Here is a 20,721-nt window from a genome sequence, read left to right on the forward strand (position 1 = left end):
GGAAATCCTGTATTGTATTGGGACTTACCTATACCTGCCCTGTGACTTTTTTTGTAATGTCATCAGCGGCCCACGTACAGGAGGACAGAAAGTCAATGAGTACATATCACTACAGGTAAGAATACTTTTGGAGAAGTTAAGGGTATAGATGAGATGACAGTTAAAGTGCCTGGCAAGGGGCACCTGAGTGGCACAGTCGGTTAGCTGTCCAACTCTTGCTTTCTGCTCAGGTCATGATCTCAGGGTTGAGGGATCGAGCCCCATCAGGCTCTGCACTCTACAGTGTAGAGTCTGCTTGGGATTCTCTCTCCCTCTCCCTCTGCCCCTCCTGATCTTGCGCTCTTCCCCCCCCACCATGGATAAATAAATCTTAAAAAGAAAAAGCATTTAAAGTGACTGGCAATATATCAATGCATAGAAAGAAAAATTTAATCCGAAGAATTTAATTCATACACTGGAAGTATTAAGAGGAGTTGAGGCTTAGAGATAATAATAAGGATAAACAAAAGATATTATTGGCATAATGCAATGACAACAGAGTAACCTTATGACAAAAGATTGTGAACAAAGTAGGGTTTGCATTTAAAGAATGTGTGATAGAAAAATGAAACTTCCCACAGGCATTTATCTGTTCACGTATGTGACAGTTGTTGGAACACTACTTCTATTACTGTTAACATCTTTTTTCCCCAACCAGCCCTATAAACTTTATCAAATCATGTGAATGGTAAAGAAGAATATAGGATTCTTCAAATCTTTTATATAATCCAGATTCTTTCCAGTCACATAGGATTCCCAGAAGAATCCAGAGTATCTATTCCCAGGACTGGATATGCGTATTACGTTTAACTTGGTAGGGAAAATGCTTCTATGCCACAACTGTAATTCTGTATCTTCTTCCAAACTGATTTCACTATCACTTCTGTACTTGCTATCTACAAGCACAGAAAACCAAAACAATAAAACCAGTACATTTATGCTGTAAGAGAAATGTAACTGACTATATGAGAATACTACTTAAATAGACAGCATTCTGGGCTGGAAATCCATTACTTTGCCTCTAGTACTGGCTTTGCCAGTATATGCTGTCTGACCTTTGGTGGATTACCAAACCTGTTGGGGTCTCGGTTTCCTTACTCTTAAAATCAGTTATTTTATTAGCTTATCTTTAAGCTGCCTGTTTGTTTGAAAGTTCCACAGGTTACACACTTCCTTTTAAAAATTGAGTCAGAGTTGATTTTTCATCAGTTTTTTAATGTTACTGAAGATCCTCAAAATCTTGTCAGGTGCCTTTTTAAAAAATATACATAGCATTTAAAATCTATACTTCTTTAAGTTTTTCAGTTTTTTTCATTTTATATTTTGAAGCCATTTTATTAGCAATACAAAAGGTTTGAATTGTTATATCTTCCTGTTAAACTGAATCTCTTATCATTATTTATTGCTTCTTTTTATTGCTAGCAACACCCTCTGCCCTAAAGTCTACTTTGTGGGATATATAGGACACTAAGTTTCTTTAGGTTAGTATTTGTATTTGTTGGTTAGTATTCTTTTGCTTACTATCAACATAGTTGTGTCTTTTTTTTTTAAGATTTTATTTACTTATTTGACAGAGAGGGACACAGCGAGAGAGGGAACACAAGCAGGGGGAGTGGAAGAGGGATAAGCAGGCTCTCTGCTGAGCAGGGAAACCGATGCGGGGCTCGATCCCAGGACCCTGGGATCATGACCGGAACCAAAGGCAAACGCTTAACCGACTGAGCCACCCAGGTGCCCCATAGTTGTATCTTTTAATTTTTCTGCCACTTTTGTGTTTTAAAGTCAGAATCTAGTCTGTTTATGTTTATTATAATAAGTTTGAAATTGTTTCGACCCTATTATGTTGGGCTTTCTACTTGCTCTCTTCTTCTATCATTTTTAACCTTACTTGCTTTTTAAGAAAAAAAAATACAGGATATTTTTGTTGTTATTGTCTGTTTGCTTGTTTATGCCCTTCCTGACTCCCACATATTTATATTCCATTAGTTTGGAAGTTATACACTGTATCTACTCTAATAGTGGTCATCCCAAAAATGTTAACATGCATATTTAAATTTACATGTCCAGAGTTAAATATCTATTCTCTCGTATCAAACATTATGAAGAGTGTTTTATCTCTATAAACATATTTTCATACATAATATTCAAATTCTAACATTCAGTATTCACAAACTGGATATTATTACTACTGTCTTACACCATCAGGTTTTGTTTGGATTAACTTTATGCTTGCTACTTTCTCTGATTACCATTCTTCGATTGCTCTGTCTTTCCCTCTTAATGATTTTTAAGTTGTTCATGAAGCTCATCTTCTAGAAATTCTTTAGAGAGATCTGTTGGTAGTAAGTTCTCTCAATTTTGCCCTACCTAAAAAAAGTCTTTATTTTACCCTTATTCTTGAAAAATAATTTTACAGGATATACAATTCTATGTTGGAAATTATATTTTCTCAGAATTTTGAAGATATTATTCCACAGGTTTCTGGCTTCCATTGTTGGTCTTTTTCAAAATCAGGTATCAACCTAATTGTTATTCCTCTGTAATCCATCTTTGCTCTCAGTCAATATTTCTTTTCATTGTTGTGTGCCATGGTGGGGATGCCTTTTGATGTATCCTTCTTATGACTGGTGGGGCTTCAAATATAGTAATTTCATAGCCATTAATTACCACATTGAATATTACCTGTCTCCCATTCATTCTATTTTCTACTTATAGAAATCAAATTACATATACCTTATAATTTCTAACACTATTCTTACTCTATTCTTCTTGTCTTTTAGGATGTGCTTTGTATATCTCATTTACTTCATTGTATTGATATCTGGACAATTTCTCCAGTTCCATCTTCCAGTTTACTCATTCTCTCTTCAACTGTGATTAATCTGCTATTTAATTGTCCCAAATGGTTCCTAATTTCAGTTTTTATACTTTTATTCCTATGATCTTTTACAAACTGCCTTGAGAGCTGTGATGATGTCCTGCTCTTTACTCACAGTTCTGATTCTCTTTTATTTAAACATTTATTAATTTTATGTTTACATATAATTCTAATATGTACAAGTTTTGTTGGCCTGATATTACTGATAATGGTTCTCTCGATCTCACTCACAGTAGCTTGGTCCTTTCTGTACATGTTTTATGATTTCTTTTCCTATGAGTTCATATTTCTTGAAACTCTGTGTGAAAAAAATTGATACGTTTGGGATTTTTGCTTCCTCTAGATGCCTACAATACAACCAACATAAAACCACTTTTAATGAAATTACGACTTTATACTTTTTGATGATACAAAGATAATGAAAATTGAAAATCTAAGGCCATGTATCTTGGAATTCTCAGTATGTAAAATTATCAATCCCTATAACCTAAGTCTGTCTATCTATCTAAAAGGATAAATATAGGTAAATTTTATTTTAAATTTTAAGATTACCCACTGATGTCTATCAGAGGTATAACCTTATAGAGATTTAAAGTCTGACTTCCTTCCTCACAGGGATCCCAGTCTTTGCTTTCAGTCATCCTCTTATGAATCATTCAATCCAAAGCTTTAGGCTTTGGGAAGGAGACTGAGAAATATTCCACACCAGTTATAGGTTTTAGTACTGGTTTACCTCCCCAGATTTGTCATTTCTTATTGTTTTTGGTCTCTAAGAATTTTCTTTTCTGTCTTGAGAGCTTGGGTTGGCTTGATGGCTCATATTGTTGTCCCTTTATCTATAAAGTCTGTTTCATTTTGCTTCTTATAAAGAAATAAGACTATTAATATGTTAGTTTCTTCTATCATCTAAATCAGAGGTCAGCAAACAATGGCTTATGGGTCAAATACATCCCACTGCCTATTTTTGTAAATAAAATTTTATAGGAACACAGCCATGATCACTCATTTATGTATTTCCATGGCTACTTTTGTGCTATAACATCAAAGTTGAATAGTTGTCATAGACACCATCTGACCCATAGAGCTGAAAATATTTACTGTCTGCCTTTTACAAAGAAGGTTTCCTGACCCCTGATCTAAATCATCAGCAACTGACTTATCTTACAATAAATATGTTCAATTTAATACAACAGCAAAGTGTTATTTAATCTAGGCATTCGTTGACTTAATGTATGCATATATTCAATATAGGTATCTAATATCACTGCAGCAAACTAGAACTTCTTTGATGGCATGAGCTATATATCTAAAAGGTTTAAGTAGCAGATCCAACATAGAAATATATTTAATAAATGTCTTTGATGATGATGATGGTGATGATATCCTGAATTCCCATAATTTTCTAATCCATGACAGATAAAAAAACAGGTATCATTTTAGAGAGTTAAATGTACTTGTCAAGTCATTTTGGAATGTGGTAAATCACCTTAATTGGGTACGTTTTGCCTCCAGGAATCTTAACTGCTTATGTTCTCTGACATTCTTACTGATAAAGCTCATTGCCATATATTAAAGCTATGAATGTTACTCTCTTTTTAATGTTATAGCTTTTATTACAGGGAAATATCTTTACTATTTGTATAATATCCCATGTCCTTCCACAAAAAAAAGAAATACACAATTGCAAGATTCTGGTAATAGCCCTTCACTACCTATTTTTAGAGTGTGCATAGCCTTAACTGTTCTGATCCACTCAGAAAAACAGATAATGAAATACACTTTTAAACATACATTTTGTTTTTGGAAAATGTTCTTTTTGCAAATTCTCCGGACAGAAGATGAGAGATGCAGTTTGCAGAGTAAGAGAAGTGGCTGAATAAAAAAATACTGTCGTAAGGGGAAAAGAGAAATATGTTAGAAAACTTTATCCCTACAATAGGGAATACAGCATTTGATGAGAGAAGCCCAAAATAGTAAATGAATGAATGGTATTTGCTAGATGGAAGAAAGTGCCCAGTAAAATGAATACAGAATACGTGTAAAATGTCCCTGATGGAGAGATAGTGTGCTAGATGTAAGGGACAGCTAGCATTTGCTGGAACACATGAGTGACGTGTTCTAGAGAAAGAAGGAAAGTGCTGGGTGTAACAGCAGCTAGTGTAGAGAGCACGGACAGCAGGTTTTCTGCAGAATAATGTTGTTCATGGCTAGTAGTGATCTGTGAAAAATGTAAGTGAACAGTTTTGACAGAGCAGCATGTGATAGGGAATAAACTAACTAGACTATCTGGCTGCCATGCAACTGACTAAGGGAAAACTGTATGGGTACAAAATCAAGCTGTAATCTCTTTGGAAAGCAGGCAGTAAGTCTGAGAAAGGAAAAAAAGAAATATATTCTGAGACAGAAGTGAGTAGCACAGCATTCCAATTCAATAGATTTGTACAACAATCTTTCATTTATGTTAGGAAAACAGTGTTGTAGAATGCTAATGAATGAGTTACAAAAATTTATAGTGGGCAAAAACTTTGTCATCTGCTTATGTCATTGTTATTTCCTATTACTGTGGCTGTTATTAAATAAAGAGCATTTACTGAATGAGCTCCATGCATAGAGCACATGTGAAGGACTTAGTGGGGAGAGAGAGGTGCAGCAGAGATGAATCTGATTGTGAGGAACAAGGTTCTAGTTTAAATAAAGCCTAAACTCAATGCACAGAACACTAAAAATGCATCGCATTGAATATATGTGTAGTGGTCCAACATAAACAGATTTCTCAATGTTAACAAAAAATACATCAGTTCTGCAAATGTTAAATGCCACATCAAGGTTAATATTGCCAAAGATATCCATGAATGCTGTTAAGTGTCATTACAAAGCAAAGAACGTAAAGCAGCTCAGGGGGTTATTAGTAATAGCCCTAGGATTTGGATTCTATGGACAAGAAACATGAGATTTTCCCCAAAGGATCATTATTACAGGAATCTCATTTGTGTCCCAAACTCACCTATGTTTATTGACTGTCAAACTTTGATACAAGGCTTATCTGTTTCAAATGGCTGTTCCTAAGTGGTATTGAATGTTTGAAATATATCTTTGTCAAATCTGTTTGTGATTTAACATTATTACAATATATTTTATTATAGAGGCTATTTTCATAAATCCTATAAAACAATGAATAAATATTTGCAAGGAGGGTTTAATAGTTGACATCAAAATGACTCAACACAGAGCATTTTTTAAAAGTATGGCAATATGCATATGGAAGAGGCTCTCAGAAGTGCTGACAATACTACTGAAGCAGATTACCTTAAAAGAAAACACATATGGTTCCATTTTGTGCCTTCTCGCTCAACTAAATATGTTTAGAGGCACAGGCTTGCAACCTGCTGAGTGAATCCTATTTTATCCATATGCAGATTATAGAACTAAAGAGGAGACAGTTAAAATTATTCAGTTACTTTTTTATAATTCAAGATGAAAAACATGAACAATACATGGGTTTCCCTTTTCCTCCCACAAGTTTAGGGCTCAAAATTAATTTCTTTTCCTTCAATGATCTATTGACACTCCTGATTTCCCAATCTCTGTGACCTTCAGGCCCCCAAAACTTGATGTCATTTTGCTCTACCACAGGATATCTTTAAATTGGGAAGGAGAACATTTTGTGTAAACACAAAGGCAATGGTAGCCAATTATCACTTTATCTACAATTTCCCTCAACCACATACTCTTAATAGTGTCCATTCTAAAACATATAACTCAACCCTATTTCTCACTCTAGTTACTATCCTATCTTTCTTCTCTTTCACAGTCAAACTTTTCGAATGTCTTATCTATCCCTATCTCTATTAATTTGCTATACAGACTTTCCTTAAAACACTCCAATCTGGCTTCTCCTCAAAACAGTTTTGAAACATAACTTTGGTTTAGTCGTGCCTTACTTCTGTGTTAAGTTTTGGTCCTTTCAATTTCTTGATCTCTCAATTTTAGCACTGTTGATTACTCCCTTCCTCTCAATACATTTCCTTAGCTCCTGTGACATCATAATTTGTTTGTTTGTTTTACTTATACCCTAGTGGAACTACTCCTTCAGCTCATCATTCAGGCTTTGAAGGTTCCTCAAAGCTCTCTTCTAGACTCTTTCATCTGCTGATGCCGCATTTCTCTCAAAGGTATCCTGATCCATTACTCTGGCTTCAGTTATTATCTACAGCAATATAATTTATACATCTCTAGCCTACGCTTCTCCTCTGAGCTGTAGACTAAGATAGCACACTGCCTAGTGATATTGCCTCCTCCACGCCTTAAAGGAAAGTTTAGGCAGAACAGGTCTAAAAATAACCCACACATCATGGTCCATCTCCTCCATCCCAGTGTATGGCCCCAGCCTCCATTTAGTTGTGAAAACAAGAAAGGTACAGTAAGCCTTGATTCGTCCTCTCTCCACATCCAAATCCAAAGAATCTTCAAGATTTGTCAACTTTATCTCCTATATGTCTCTAGAATCCATCCATTTCTCTCCAGCTTCACCACCATTACTCATCCCAAGTGTTTTCCCCATTGTAGCTCAAAAAACTTTATTGAATTCTGCCTTCTTTTCTCAACATTCACCATCTGTTAGTGGAATGAGTACCTAACAAGCCACCAATTTTTCTCTAATCCAGACAATCAACTACAATGCTCTCAGAGTTACTGTCCTCAATTTTTTTAATTTTTAAAAATATTTAAAAAGAAAATTGTTACCTAATAATTTGATAACTGTTACCAAAAGGAAAAATTCAAATTCCCTATCTTAGCTGTGACTTCCAACCTCTGTTCAAAATCATTTCAGAATATTCTCCAACTTCATCTATTCTAATTATAAGCCATAGCGAAGTCCCTTGTTACCTTTCTCTAGGTTTACCTTTCTTTTATTATTCTTCAGGCTTTTATACTTGATGATTTGATGATTGCTCTGTCTTGTATACCTCTCTATTCTTCCAGACTAAGTCAAATATTATGTAAAGTTGTCTTTGGCTGCCTCAGGTACAATTCTTAGTCTTCTGTACTTCTCTACTTCTTGATCCATACATTGTATGTACCATGCTATATTTTCAAGTCTCTGTTTAATATGTATATCCTCCCAAAAAGACTATGTGCTTTATGTGTTTTAGTCACCTTTCATTGCTTATCATACAAATAGGTGCTCAAAAAAAGCTTTAAACTGAATTATTAGGATATTTATAAAATCACAAGACAAAGTTTTAAGAACATATTTAAGTAGGAATGCTGTTATATATATATATATTTGAGGCCTGGCTAAATTAAAATCAAGATCAGATGGTGGGAAAATATAAATGAGATGCCAAAACCAAAACCATGGAGGAAAGCAGGTTTGGGGGTGACCAGCTTCAGACATTGACTTAACATAAAGAGAAAGAATGACTTAAGCCTGGTGTACTGGAAATAATCCCACTGTGTCAGATCTCTTAAAGGTCCAGACCACAGAATCTTTAGTTTCCTTTCATTTTTTCATACCCCATGGGTCTCCAATCCTTCCTCCAGAGCCCCAGGGCTTCCTTCAGGCATATTAAACTGTATATTTATTAATGTTCCATATTCTTTTTCACATTTTCACTTCTTTTTTGCACACACTTTTCCTCTGCCTGAAATACTCGTCCTTCTTCCTCATACTTATGACTGAAATGCCAACTTAGCTTCCTATACCTCTAGAAACACTGTAATTTTGCAAATTGGGTTAGATGTCCCAATTATGTATGACCAGAGTAGTTGGTATGTCTTCACATTATAGCACATATTACATTACTGTGTAATTGCCCTCTTACTTATCTGTATCCTTTTCTAGATTATAAATGGAAGGATAAGTACTATATACTTTAATTTTATTGCCTCCCCAATGCTTAGAACTGTTCCTGGCACATAGTAGGAGCTCAATAAATGTTGAACGATTACCTAGGCTCCTTCAGAGAACATCTTTCTCCATAATACCACGTTTTGTTAGGGACCTGTCATTTCTCTCTGCTTGTGCTAACAAGTACAAGGCCATATGCTGAGCAAGAAGAGGACAGACATAATCTCATCCCGTTCTCCATATCTGATTATTGGGGCTATTCTCTTGCAAAACCAGACATCAAGTTCATGGCATTTTACATACTTTAATCACTGAAGTTACTGACTCTGCTCTCCTTTCCTTTAACATCACAATTCCCAGATGTTTAACCTGCCAGGGTCACGGATATCACTGGTTTCCCAACCTTTGCTTTGATTTTATGGTTTCTGGCTTGTCAGCTTGCTGCCAAGAACAAGAGTGCACATTATTTGGTTACTGCTTTGACCAGGGGTCTTCTGGATGGTTGGCTAATTCCTGACTTACAGCAATCTTAGAAATCTTCATTCCCAATTTCATGATCTCAGACTTGGGCCTCAATTCAGCTTCCTGTTGGTTCCAGTCCCCTCTCTGACTAAACCTAAACTAGGTCCTCTTGGAAAAATGACTCAGAAAACTAGTACCTATATATAATTAATAAAATCCACAGAATATTGAAGGCTGAAGGATGGCTTACCTAATGTAGAAAGTGTTAAGATGTTTACTGTCTTCTATTAACATGTAAAATGGATCTAGAGCAAATTAATATTTTGTTTTTCTACATATGAACTTATGAGAGATAAAAATAACATGTACTGTAAGAATCATATGGGTGTTACAAAAGAAAATATCACTATCTTAACTATTAATATTTGATTATTACATTATTAGTAGTACTAGATCAAGTATATTGTTTTAGTTAGCTTAGTATGAGATTAGAGGTGGGATACATGATACATATACGGAGGCATGAGGTACAAAGGATGGTAGGTATTTTGCTCCTAGACTATGTACCCAAGTTTGTAAACCTAAGATGAAGTTCTAAAAGGCCTGCATGCTGGCAAAGGAATGGCAAAAATATATGAAGCCAAACATAACCATGATACGTAAGAAGATCCTGAAGATCAAGACAGAAATGGAGGGAAAGGTCCCACAACGAATGAGAAAGGGAAATATTAATGTCCATTGAGGAAATTTCTATTCCCATAGGTAGAGGAAGAGGAATTTGTGTATTGATCCTGTGAGGGGATCCCTAAGAGGATAAAATAGACAATAATATATGACTAGAAGAGAGTACATACATTTGGTATTTCATGACAGGGACAATGAGACAGAAAATCAGTTGTTTACATAGATCCTTTTGTCTTAGGATTGCAATTACCTGTAGCAATATTACAAAACTGGCTCCCTTGGTCCAAGAAAAACAAATATATGAAAAAAGAAGGGGAGTTTCATGTCTGTTTTCCTGAGAGAGTATTTCTACCATCATTATTATTTTCTTTATGCACTATCCTCTAACTTTTGGAGACAATGACTTCATTTTTTTTTTTTTTAAAGTTCCTGGACTTACAAAGGAGATAATATTTTTTTAAAGATTTTATTTATTCATTTGATAGAGAGAGAGAGAGAGAGAGAGACAGCGAGAGCAGGAACACAAGCAGAAGTGGGAGAGGGAGAAGCAGGTTTCCCGCTGAGCAGGGAGCCCAATGCGGGGCTTGATGCAGGGCTGGATCCCAGGACTCCCAGGACGCTGATATCATGACATGAGCTGAAGGCAGACACTCAATGACTGAGCCACCCAGGCACCCTGGAGACAATGATTTCTTGGAAAAGGAGTCTGGGCTGCTTTCTACTATGTTTAGATTACACATTTATTTTTGTCATGGAGAACTTTAGGGCCATGTCAAAAAAATTAGGCAGTATGTACTAAAGATACATCAACAATCAAAAATTTGCAGAGTTGTTATTCTTAAGGAATATCCAATAATGATGTTACTTTAGGAAAATTACATTGTAATACTTTGAAAGTCCCATTAAAATACATAAACATGAAACATTTAATTTACTATACTAACCATCACTGCAGAAATTACCCAAAGCAGAAGAATTCATCCAAAACCTGTTTTTGAAAAGTAGGTGATAAGCGAACATTAACTCCCTATGCCTCCATGTCAGTATGAATTGACAGCTAACAAACTGCATTTTAGAGACCATTTTTTGCCATAATATAAATTTTCTTTGAACCAAAATATGAGGCACAGGATAAAGTTAGTCAGCACACGATCTCACAAGAAGGGCACTATTTCTGAGATCCTTGCACATAATAACACCCCAAGATACACACACATACACAAATACCCTATTGCCTTATTTTTTTTTTCAAAATTCTTCAGTCAGGGGTCATTAAGTATTTTTTATCATTGTATTTGGGTTCACTTTATCAGTGAACCAAATAAATATCTCAAGTAAATTCTTTAAGATCTCTATTACCAATGTATTTAAAAATTCAGTAGAACACCTATAGCTATTTTTCATAAATATGGACGTACAGTAGGACACCTATAGCTACTCTTGTAAATATATATATATACATATATATATATGCATACATATACCCACACCAGCATAGAAACAGCCACGTTAATTAGCAATGCTATTTATTTAGAAAAACTCCCACAAAATGGACAAAGATAGAAACTTCAGAAGTAATAATCACATTTGAAATTAGTTAAGTTTATGATGAATGAATACAAGCTCCAGGCCACATTTTTGCAGTTGTAATCAGCAAATTACTGCGGATGTAATACTATTTCCAGAGTCAATACAGGCATTTCTAGTGACTCAGAGAATTGAGGCTCTCTCAGGGAAGTAGAATTTCTCACATAGAAATTAATGGAGTAACAAGCACTACAATCCAGAAACAATTGAATATATAATAAGTGAAGAGTAAGTACAGTCCATATAATGAATATGTAACTTGACATACTGATAAAAAACCTTCTTGTCAAGAATTAAACCCTACTTAGCCTATACTAAAAATAAATGAGTTACTGCATTCCTATTTATTGGCAATAGAAAAGTTGTGCAAGAACTGAGAGAGTTAATGGGAAATTAATAATAAAAAGGAAGGGGAAAATATAAAAGTAGTGTGTTGGATGAGATACAGGGTCATAGACATTTATATAGTCAAGAGAGGAGAAGATTGAAGGGAATTTGATCACAGTCTATAAATACCTTACAAGTATCTGTATAAATGAAAGAATGTGATTATTCAAAGCATCAGAAGATGGGAGGACAAGGAGCACTGGTCTGAAACTAAAGAAGAAAATGTTTCAGCCTTATATGATATTAAGAAATACTTTGCAACATAAGAGGATTTGGCATTAGACATAAAAACCAAGGACAATACATAAAGTTTAGAGAACGCCTAAAAATGATGTACCTACAAGTACAGAGAATAAATCAGAAATGATGAAGGGAAGAATGGAAAACAGTGAGGCTCAGAGGATCAGAAGACATATCTATTCAGGATGTGTGAAATGTGTGAGCTGCTGGTCTGTTATGTATGATTCTCCATTAAGTCTCAACCTAGGAAACTATACCAAAACTGGGAAAGCAGTTTAAATAAATGAAAAATTTTGGCCTATACTTTGATCAACTATTATACTATGACACCCAATGATTTCCAGATTTTGGCTATGTTCTTGCATTTGATAAAGAGCAATACATTTAAGTGCTGATAGCTAGAGTTTATAACAGATTTACATACACTCTTGACACATACAGAGATCTACACATAGCATACTCTTCATAATTGCCTTAAATATACAGGTTCAGAATCTCTACTAAAGACAGTTTAATAATAATAATAATAACAATAGTAATAATAAAGAGATCACTAAAAACAAATTTATTTCTATAAGTAATACTTTTCCACCTAAGAAAAAAGGAAAACCTAATGATAACTTATATATTTCCTTTTCTTAAAAAGACACTAGTATAAAAATAAATGTTAATTCTCTAAATAATGAAAAATCCATTGTTGCTTTCAATGATTTGTCTTTTTCATTGTTCAAACTTTATATTTTACTTTCTTCTTTCATTCTTTCTTCTTATGAGTGGACCTTCTATCACCTTATCAAAAGTTCTGGATTTTTTTAGTTTTAAGAGAGATGCTTTAAGGAGTAAGAAGCAGCTTGCTGCTCTCAGTACAGGGTGTAGTTGAAGATGAATAAAGGAATTACTGCAAACAAGGAAGTGTTTAGCTGAAGTTAAATGAAAAGAATTTGCTGTGGCCCCAATTCATTAATTCCCTCACTTTAAAACAGACAAAACAGGAAATTTTTTTTTCAATTCTGATCACTTTCTCTGTATCAAGAGATGAACTAAGTAGATCTAAGAGTATGGGAAAGTTTTAGCTAAAGATGATTTTGATCCAATCAAGGCATTTGGCCTGCTTTGTTTCACTTCCCTAGTTTCTTGTACACATTACTTTGCAATGATCAATACTTCTCAGGTGGAGAAAGTGGAAGTTTTTCACAGGTGAAAACCGGTTGTTTAGGAGTTTATGATAGGGTGAGGAATCTATAGGATGCTAGTTCTTATACTGTTGACAAGGTTGACCATACATAAAGGGTGGGGAGAAAAATAAGTGAAACCAGGAAGGGATGACATCCTTAGAGAACACAGAATATTTAACAAGAGCACATGATAAGGAAAAAAGAAACAGATTCAGAAGGTATTAAAAACTGGAGAACATAGAAATCACAGAGATAATAATCAGAAGATTTCAGAAGTTCAAAATTGTAGAATTTATAATCTGAAATGAGAATAAAGCAGTCACTGGGTTATTATTCTGGAATGGAAATGCTAGTGATTGTCAGCAAGGAAGCCAAAAGCTCTTAACTGGTAAGATAAAGTATTTTAATAATTGATATCTTAGAGTTATGTGGATTTTTTATACACTTTAAGAATTATAAACAAAATAGAAAATACATTAATAATTTAGATGTTCAAGTGAAGTAATTTCATTTGACTTTTATATTAAGAGCATTATAGATCAAGTTCACCAAATTAAATGTAATTCATTCTTCTGTCAAATATTCTTTTGTAGCATATGATTAGAACAATTAGAACAGCTGATTATTAAATTTCACTGTCTTAGGCTTAACAACAAAACATGTGACAGATACATGTCTAAAAATGAATAAAAGAGCAAGAATATAAAAAAGGATGCAGAATATGTAATCTTACTGTATTAGCTCTATGAATTCCCTTTTTTGTTGCCACTAAAATATATATCTATATTGCTCTGATGACTGATGAACTAGCACAATTTCACATTTTTCCTGTCTCTCCCCTTCTTCTTTCTCCTCTTCCCTCCCTCCTTCTCTCTCTCTCTCATTTCTCTTAATCATCTAATTTGAAATGTTACTTAATAAGTTTAAATCAATTATGTGCCCCATACTTAAGACTGGCCTATAATATTATTTCTTAAATCACACATTTCAGAAGACTTCAGTGCCTAACTAATGGAATTCTTGAAAAACCTATGAAAGTGTTTCAGAACATAAGAAATATATCAATGGGACAGAAACAGTTCTTCATTATGCTTTACATACAATTTTGCTCAACTGCTTATTTTAATTAGAGCAGAACTCTAGCTTCTGCTCATTGGTTTAGTATGAGCAATAAAATGAAGTTTATTTAATTTTCTAAAATAAGTAAAGCAGAGTAAAGTTAATTAAAAGTTAATTACAGAATAATGAATCATCTACCCTTGCTGTGCTAGTGTTGCCCAGATGATTAGATGTTGTCCTTCCTGAATATACTTCCATTCCCATAAGCTGAGTATTCTCTTCATTCAGTATAAGGATTTTCATTTGTGTACTTGCAAAGTTTTTGTTGCCTTCTTCTGAAGGCATCTTTTTTAGGAAATAAGCACACAGAGGTACCTACACACACCTTCCTAGTTTCTCTCTTTTTATACACTTTCCCCAGGCATAATTTTCATTTAGACTTCTGATTGCCTTTTAAATTTGACAGAATATACCTATAAAATTCGTTAGTAATTGTTTCATTTCCCAGCATGGCATGTGTAGTTAACCTTGAAAGACGGATTGGGCGTGAACTGTAGTGAACCCAACCTTTGCCAGTATCACAAAGGTCATGGATCTGTTCTCTCTGGTCCTGTGTCTTCAAATAGAAGGTTTTGTACATATTGGAATTAGAATGCTTTTACTGCTCATTAATTCATCATTAAAATGATGTTAACTAATCATTCTCTATAAGGCTCTGGTGTACAGAGTTTCTGGCATGAATTGCTGCAGCTTGGCTCCCAGCCACTTACAACTTGCTGAAAATAGCAGCATTCATGTTTTTGGTAGATTTAAATCTTTTGTGAAATTTTATTGTTAAGTAGCAGGCCTTATAAATTGCACTGGGAATATAGTATAGCTTATACTGAGAGTATCTTAATTTTTATGAATGGATACATGTATGGAAATACCTGAATTTCAATTTCAATTTTGCAGCAGGGCTCTCTTAGTATAAGGAATAATGTATAATGAATATTGTGTCCTCACCTCAATTATGTGTCTTGCATCTTGACATCATAAATACTAAGGCAATGTAGGAAATATTGTCACTTAAAATAGGGAAAGAAAATGAATCAGTGTACCTTAGAATTTACACTGATTAGGTGTCCTGTCTATGTAAAAAGCTACAAACTATTACTTTTGCAAAACTGTTCAATGATTCAATGATACAAGTGTGTTATGAAATAACTACAAACAACTGAATTCTTGAATCTTTTTTTAAAAGTATATTCTACTGGGAAACAAACAGGATTGCTGGAGGGGTTTGGGTAGGGGAATGGGGTAACTGGGTGAGGGCATTAAGGAGGACACTTGATATAATGAGGACTGGGTGTTACATGCAACTGATGAATCACTAAACTCTATCTCTGAAATTTAATACACTATATGTTAATTAACTGAATTTAAATAAAAAATTTTAAAAGGTATACTCTATATTCCATATCCATCATTTTCAACCTTCTGTTAACAGATACATGTAGAAGCATTTATTTCCCCACATGCTGTTAATCAGATGTTAAATAAGAAGGAAATAGGTGGAAAAGATCTGAAAATAAAGTTTCAAGAGGATCTTTTAAACAGACACTGTGAGAAGTTGGAAGAGGGGGTGCAATCTTGCTTTCACAACTTCTTACTTGCTGTCATTCATCTTCACTACTCTAAAACTTTCCCTCACTCTTCTTTTAAATGTTTTTCCCCTGCCTTTACATTTTAGTTATGTGTGCAACTTCATTATTATATCCTAGTTTTCTGATTCTCAATTTTCCGAGCATTAAAATGATGAGTATAAAGGCTCAATAAATGAACAATCAAACAAACAAACAAACAAATAAATAAATAAATACTTTCAGTTTAGGAATGCTGACTTCTATTTTAAATATCATTTTCAAATGTTGATTCAAAAATTCATATTCATATCCATTTCACAAACAGATACTAGCTGTTCTTTTCATTTGCTACAAAAAAATATGCCAAATTAGGAAAGCTCAATTTTGTAAGGTAAGTTGTCCACCTTTTTTCCCCCTTGGCATTAAAATTATTTATGATAATGTTATTTAGATCCACTTGATTCAGATAACTCTCTTTAATAATAATTGAAATTCTTGTTAGAGAAAAGTAAAATAATTCAATCCATACTATAAAATTATAGGCAGTTTACTATGAGCAGAAGTAAATAGGGTACATTGAGTAATGGAAATTCTTTCTTTTGGCTTTTTGGTTAGAAAGGGAGATGGTCAAATGAATGCCAAAATGTGCTAAGTTTTTTTTGCGGGGGGGGGGGCTAAGTATATTTTATTGACAAGGTAGGGCTCTCCAAGCCCCTCCCCTTCTTCAGGGGGTCTGGGATGGAAACTGTGGAGGTCAGGAGATTCTCAGTGTGTTGGAGATGAGTTGGGGCAAGGACTCCCCAGCAGCTGAGGGCTGCTTCCTCTTGCTGGGCCTGGTGGTTCAGGGGGCTCTTACTCCTTGGAGGCCATGTGGACCATAAGGTCCACCATCTGGTTGCTGTAGCCAAACTTACTGTCATACCAGGAAATATGCTTGACAAAGTAGTCACAATGCCAGCCCCAGCATCAAAGGGGGAAGAGTAGATGTCACCATTAAAGTCACAGGAGACAACCTGGTCCTCAGTGTAGCCGAGGATGCCCTTGAGGGGCCCTCAATGCCTGCCTCACCACCTTCTTGACGTCATCGTATTTGGTAGCTTTCTCTAGGCAGCAGGTCAGATCTGTGACTGACACACTGGGGTGGGGGGGGGGGACATGGAAGGCCATGCCAGTGAGCTTCCCATTCAGCTCAGGGATGACCTTGCCTGCAGCCTTGTCAGTGCCAGTACAAGCAAGGATGATGTTCTGGACAGTGCCTTGGCTATCACATCACAGCTTTCCAGAGGGGCCATCCACGGTCTTCTGGGTGGCAGTGATGGCATGGACTGTGGTCATGAGTCCCTCCACGATGCTGAAGTTGTCATGGATGACCCTGGCCAGAGGGGACAAGCAGTTGGTGGTGCCAGAGGCACTGCTGACCATCTTGAGGGAGTTGTCATACTTCTCATGGTTCACACCCATCACAAACACAGGGGCATCAGCAGAAGGGGCAGAGACGATGACCCTTTTGGCCCCTACCCTTCAAGTGAGCCCCAGCCTTCTCCATGGTGGTGAAGACCCCAGGAGACTCCACAACATACTCAGCAGCAGCATCACCCCATTTGATGTTGGTGGGATCTTGCTCCTGGAAGATGGAGATGGGCTTTCCATTGATGACAAACTTCCCGTTCTCAGCCTTGATCATGCTGTAGAATTTGCCATGGTGGAATCGTACTGGAACATGTAGACCATACAGTTGAGGTCAATGAAGGGGTCATTGATGGTGACAATATCCACTTTGCCAAAGTTAAATGCAGCCCTGGTGTGCAGCCACCCAATACAGCCAAATCCCTCTACTCCGACCTTCACCATTGGTGAAGGGGACTTGGCTGGCACTGCACCAGAAGATGCAGCTGTCTGTCGAATAGGGAGGTGCAGAGAGCCATGTACTAAGTTTTTATAAACAGCTTCATACTGTCTTCGCTGCTAAGTAGAACTAGGTTTCTAAGTGTTTTATTCTCCACAGAGACAAGTTTGTGATTAAAAACTACAACCTTAACAATCACAAATCATTTCTATTAAGAACACAATAGAAAAAAACTTATGGATTATAAAGCACTACACATATATAAAGATCTATTGTTTTGTGTTATTATTATCTTTTGTTTTTATAACCAATTTATACATTTACTTAGAATTCAAGTTTTACTATTTTTATGTGATTACTCCAGTTAATGAATAGGCAAACATCCAGCTGATATGTCAAGATCATCCAGTTAATTTATAAATTTAACACAAAGTGACTGGCAGGTAGTGCCATAAAACATCTAATTTCTTTGCAATGAACCATGAGTCACCTATCTGAACCATAATACAGTATATAAGTATGTTCATAAGAATTGTTTATATATTGAACTAATTATTTTTTCATGTTTTTGAGCTCTTATTTACTGAATCAGAAGTTCAAACATTATAAGAAATATAAAATTGGCAGCACCATGTAGGAAATTATGAGAAATCACAGACGAAATAATAATGCAGCAAGCACCCATTTATATAATGAGTCAGAATGTATTTCAAAAAATATATATGTATTAAATAAATATTGGTGTGTAAAATCATAGTATAACACATACATATTAAATAAGTTAAATACATGTAACGTATTAGAACTAGTTTATAATAAATATTAGCCATAGAGAGAGAGAAAAGCAAGAAAATAACTAAATCTTCAGACAGTACTGTAGGGCAGAATGTGTTTCATGTATATATAATGTAAGTCAATGATGGGAGATCCATGGACATAATATGCTTATTAACATTTTTTCTCTGCTTCACAGAAAATTTCTGCTCAATATACTATAAGAAAACAAAAATTATGCAAAATTAGTCTCAAATGTCTTTAACTCTGCCAGCTAAATTAATCTCTGAAGGAAAATATAAATTCATACACCATTGCCAATCTGAGAACGTTGTTTAGGGACTTGAGCAACAAATGCAGTAACATGCTGAACAGATCGACAAGGCAGTCCTTCTCTAACACAGTATCTGCGGCAACAAAAAAAACTTTTGCTGCATTCATTACCCAATATTGAGATTCCTGCTTCTAGAACCAACATAAGAGTTCCTGCTGCCTGTTTCAGGCATGATGATTTCCAATTCTGTTTGAGATAAGAGGGGCATGACATTAGCACTTTTAAAAGGGAAATGGAAAACCAATGACTCAGTTATAAGAACAGCATGCTGCTACAGGTCTGTATGGTTTCAAACCACCACCTCTCCCACTTCACTTACTATCATCACTCCCTCCTTGTCTCATTGGTTTTCTCTCTATCCCCTACACACACCAGTCATACCCCATCCTGTGTCATGGCCCTCAAGGCTGTTGCTTCTTCATGGAACACTCGTTTCCTGGATATGTGTATGTTCCTTCCTTTACCTCCTTCAGATCTTTGATCAAATGTCAATCTCCCAGTGAGAACTTCCCCCCTGCTTAAAACGGCAATCCTTCTCCAATCCTTCCTACGCTCCTTGCCTACTTTCATTTCTCTTACTTGTTTTATTTCTTTTCTATCTCTAACCACTAGGATGAAAGTTCCCTGCAGACAGGGGTTTTTATCTCATCTATTTATTGATGTATCCCCAATCCTAAAACAATACCTGGTACTTATGTGCACACAGGTAAAATATCTTTTGAGTGAATGAATGTAAATCATTAAAATATCTCATTGAAGGAAAGAGGAGAAATTTTTTCTCCCTAAATAACAGCATGATTATAAAACACACCTCCTTTGTAACTACTTAGGTCTAAGTACTAAAACTTGAAGCAAGCAAAGCCAAACTCCTAAGTCATTTCTATCATTGACTCAGCCAGATACGTTTTTCTCTATGCGCTGATCTGGTAATCTCTTCTGTTCCAGTTCCGTTTATCCTGCACATCAACTACTCTGGTTGCCAACTAGAGCTCATCTCTCACTTCCATAGTTTTAAGGGACGTATACGAGGGAAAAGAACACAAGCAGGCAATGCAGTGCGTCACTTTTATAAAATTAAAACACCAGCCTGTGTTTACCCGACTGGCCACATCTCATATCCCTCCTTCTATTCCCACACTCCTTGAACATCCAGAAGCAGAGAAAATGAGGACAATTTTAAGCTTACTACTAATTAAAATGATTTACAAGCCCAATAATTTCCTACAGTAATACTTCAAGGGTTATGTTGACAGATCCATACCAGAGGCAATTAAAGTCACACAGCCTCCTCTTGCCAGAAAACAAAACCTAGCCAAAGAAATTCTTAAACATTTTCTTTTTCATTCTAAGATTATATATTGGCTTTAGTTAACCCACAAAAAATTGATCAAATGTGGGGGGAAAACAGAGTTTACTAGTTTTACAAGCAACTATTCCTACTTGCAAACTAGCAAATTAGAAGATGAGTTGGAGATCATAGCACTGTTCCATGTAACAGACAGGTGTCCACATCACAGGAAAAGTCACTGCTCTTGAAACATCTTGAAAGGCTCAGTAAAAAACAAAAGGTCAATTGACTCTCAGATTAGACACTGAAATGAGAAAAACGTGGACTATATATGAACATATATTACCTCCTTTTTGCAAATAACATCAAAAATTACTACATCAGAAGAAATTAAGACCTATATTTTAAGAGAAAAAATGACATATTTCCATTTCTGAAATGCAATCCATCCAAATTAGAAATAAGTTTAATTATTTTACCTTGTTTTTGTAT

The 20,721-nt window shown here is 35.3% G+C and overlaps 1 pseudogene; it reads right to left on the bottom strand.

Annotated features, from left to right (window-relative positions):
- Window positions 1–16,839: 16,839 nt before the first annotated feature.
- Window positions 16,840–17,838, bottom strand: LOC148162531 (glyceraldehyde-3-phosphate dehydrogenase pseudogene; annotated as a pseudogene).
- Window positions 17,839–20,721: the final 2,883 nt, after the last annotated feature.

Source organism: Eumetopias jubatus, unplaced genomic scaffold, assembly GCF_037043125.1.
Source record: "Eumetopias jubatus isolate StellerSeaLion01/CBP00866 unplaced genomic scaffold, mEumJub1_p1.0 scaffold_14, whole genome shotgun sequence".
Taxonomy (NCBI): Eukaryota; Metazoa; Chordata; class Mammalia; order Carnivora; family Otariidae; genus Eumetopias; species Eumetopias jubatus.